This window comes from Symphalangus syndactylus, chromosome 3 (assembly GCF_028878055.3).
Source record: "Symphalangus syndactylus isolate Jambi chromosome 3, NHGRI_mSymSyn1-v2.1_pri, whole genome shotgun sequence".
Classification (NCBI taxonomy): domain Eukaryota; kingdom Metazoa; phylum Chordata; class Mammalia; order Primates; family Hylobatidae; genus Symphalangus; species Symphalangus syndactylus.
In genome coordinates, this window is record NC_072425.2 from 106,140,787 (window position 1) to 106,144,515 (window position 3,729).

A 3,729-nucleotide genomic window follows, 5' to 3' on the forward strand; every position below is an offset into this window, starting at 1 on the left:
TTAAGTACTGCCTCAATTTCAGAACTTGTTATTGGTCTACTTAGGGATTTGACTTCTTCCTGGTTTATTCTTGGGAGGGTGTATGTGTCCAGGAATTTATCCATTTCCTCTGGATTTTCTAGTTTATTTGCGTAGAGGTGTTTGTAGTATTCTCTAATGGTAGTTTCTATTTCTGTGGGATCAGTGGTGATATTCCTTTTATCATTTTTTGTTGTGTCTATTTGATTCTTCTCTTTTTTTCTTTATTAGTCTGGCTAGTGGTCTATCTATTTTGTTAATCTTTTAAAAAAGAAAACCAGCTCCTGGATTCATTGATTTTTTTGAAGGGTTCTTCGTGTCTGTATCTACAACCATGAAGCTTTATCCTCTAAGTATCCAAATGTTGAACCAATCCATACCATCTCCTTTTTCCACAAAATACAAGATATTATACAGTCTCTGTTATAGGGACCACTAGGAAGGAACATGTAGTTGAAAACACATAGTTAAAAGGATTTTGGATTCAAATTCATCAGAGTACTAATTTTCCTAAGCAGGTTTTGATAAAGGCCATTGGGACACTTGTCACACTGTTCAAGTGCCGAATGGTAAGATTTCTGATGAGATCAAACAGGTCACATTAAATCAATAGAATATCTTAGAAATAAAGCCAATATGACTAAATCCAAAACATATCACATGAAGTACCTCATGTACAATACAAACCTAGTTTAATAAATAAAAGAAGCATAGGGGACTGGAGTCTGGGAGAACATCCAGTTCCTGATGGCCTCTTCACAGTCTTCTCTGAGACTCCACAGCCACTTCCACCCGGGCAAGTCTAATGGTGCAGCCATGAAGTTTGTAGCCATCTGGTCTTACTAATGTCATGGTGCTAGGCTGCACCCCAACAGCAGCTGTCACATGACAGATGAGTTCATGCTCTTGGGGGTCTTATTTGTCACCAATGGGTGACAGCTTCTCCAGGCCATGCTTGGCAAACACATTTTTCAGCTTTGCTTCTAAAAGTGACAACCCTTGGAAGACCTTCTCCAGAGTGAGCTTCTGGTTCCCAGGCTCTGATTCTTCAGAAATCTACTATGTAGTCTTCTCCAAAATGTCAGCCACCTATCTTGGCATCTTCCATACATCTTTCAGTTTGACTCCTTATGTTTTCACAATCAGCTACAGCTCTGTGCTATCTCATGGTTAAATCCTGGACTTCCTTCTCCAGTTTAACAGCTTTACTCTTAAGGCTCTTTGGGCAAGAGAGGGCCCAAGCTCATCAGGAGGGTCCTCAGAACAGCAGTCCACACCAGCAGTTATCGGGGTGGCAGTGCAGAATGGAAGCGGCCATCCCTTGCTCTCCCAGGAGACGCTCGAGGCCAGTAGGCACTGCACCTGGTGCCTGCCTGCCCACAGCGAACATACGGCCATGTTCCTGACTTGGGTTGACAGAGGAAGTGCATGCGCACTTGCCCTGTAATTTTATCTTTACAATTTTCTGTTACTTTAAAAAACACTGCAACACTAATTTTGTGTACGTGGAAAGTCTGTTGTCTAAGTTTTATATTTAGCATCTTCTCACTCTTGTCTCTGTAGTCTCATTTTATTCTGTAATTTTTTTCCAATCTCTATAAAATTAATGTTTATAATAAATATTAGTTAAGGGTAAAATAAATTTAAGTTATATGCTCTCCTTTACTTTATTCTCCTTGTATCATTCTTCATGAAACTTGGAGCCTCAAATATACATGTGGAAAGCCTCTGTAGATTCCTGTTAGGATTGAAATTTTCTTGGTATATAAACTTTCAACAGAAAATGGGAAAGCAACCAATTAAGTTTGCATAAACTGTCTTTTAGATCACCTATCTTTCTTTCCTTTTATAAGTGATATCTCATTAGTTAATTCAATAAATTTTTATTGAGACCATTGTATTTTACACATTGATAATGCAGATATGAAAAAAAATCAGACAAGGTCTCTCCCCTTGTGGCTATTAGAATTTATTGGTATGGTTATGACCATGCTTATGTCTTTTGGAGTAATATGAACATGTGACAATATACATTCAATTCTATTTTTCTTGTTCGAAGTTAGACAATTAAAGTCCCGCTTCTATATTTCTAATTAAAGTCCCACTTCTATATTTCCTTTCACCTCTGCACAATGAATCTCTCCCTTCTTCTAAGATATTATATTGTTATTGTAGTAATGTGCAGGCCTTATTTTGTACTTTCAATTTAATTAATCAATGTGCTATCATAGCATTTTCATTTTGCATTTTATAGTCATTTCTGAACATGTTTTCCATACTAGAATATTTTCTTTAGATCTCTCAAAGATAAACAAACTGGACATTAGTTCAAGTGCTAAAAACAGATTTTATTCAGTAACTACTGACAGTAAGGGAACAACCTAAGCTCCATTCCAATTTGTGCAGAGGTGATGGATGGGGCATTTTAAAAGGAGAATAAGGGAGTAGGAAGGAAAAGTGAGCAGGGCTCAAGCAGTGTCAGGGAAGTAAAAAATTACCAGAAGTAAGTAAGAAGGTTTGTCAGTGTAAATGTGATTAGGCCAGCTGTGTATGCTAGTTGGCAATTATTGAAGTTGGAATTCTATCTTCCCACAGAGACTGAGATACAGAGGTTCTATCTTTCCTGCTTATTATATTTTAAAGGAATGGCTTTTAGGTCCTTGAGAAAGATACCCTGGGGCATAAGAGATACATACATATATATCTCAAAGTTACAGAGGAAGGATTTATAATTATAAGCTCTTTTTAGTAAATTCTCTAAGAAAGGGGAGTCAGGGGCCTATTGTCAAATGTTGGCTAGAACAAACAATAAATTCTTTCGACAGGCTTGAGCTTTTTCAGACAGGCACTCAAGGAGGGGTTGAGTCTTTCCAGGGATGTAGCCTTAGGCAGCCAGAAGCCATGTTAGGGTTGATCAGGTCTCTTAGTGCAGGGGTTTGTATGGAGTCATTTTGTGCCAAGAGTTCTTTTGTAGTTCTCAGATCCTATCTTTGTATTTCTTATATAGTAAGAGAGTAGTAGGTTCTCAGTGAATGTTGATCCAATTAGTATTTATTGCTTAAATACTAATAGTCCTTTAATAATCAGATCCTAATTATTGTTTTCTGCTTGTGTTGATTGGCCTGTTCTATTCATCGCTGCATATTCAAGATCCCATGCCAGAGCCACCTGTACAGTTGTGCAGTTTATATACTGCACAAGTGTGTCTGAATGAAGAGGTGAGAGGGAGCTTAAATTCCAGTTATGCTTTATTTGCTGTAAACCTCAACACCAGCGTATCCTCTAAATTGTATGAAGACATTATGTGGGCTAGTTTCTATCCTGCCTATTACAATGCCTGTTATAGGATTCTAAAATATATGGGATCTAAAAAACACTGGCTGGACATGTTCTAACTTTTTGCTCTGGAAAGTTAAAATAAAAAGAGTTTTAACCCCAAATTTTCAATAATTACCTTGATTTTTGCTTTGCCTTTTTAATAAGAGAAGTTTGGTTTGTTAAGGTCTAGGTGTTTGAACACTGGAAAGCACAAGTTAGTCTATTATAATGGTCTGTTTGCTTCAGATTCTACCGAAGGTCTTCAAGATCATAGATTTGTAGCCAGGGGCCTCTCAAATATAACCACTACCTTGGTAACCAGTGTCACAACCAAGAGAAACACAGATTCCTCTCCAGGGAGTTGACTGTCTTTTTGTTGATTTTGTTTTCAGC

General features: G+C 37.5%; 1 pseudogene; it reads right to left on the reverse strand.

Moving 5' to 3' along the window:
• Positions 1 to 774: 774 nt before the first annotated feature.
• Positions 775 to 1,431, reverse strand: LOC129478378 (grpE protein homolog 2, mitochondrial-like; annotated as a pseudogene).
• Positions 1,432 to 3,729: the final 2,298 nt, after the last annotated feature.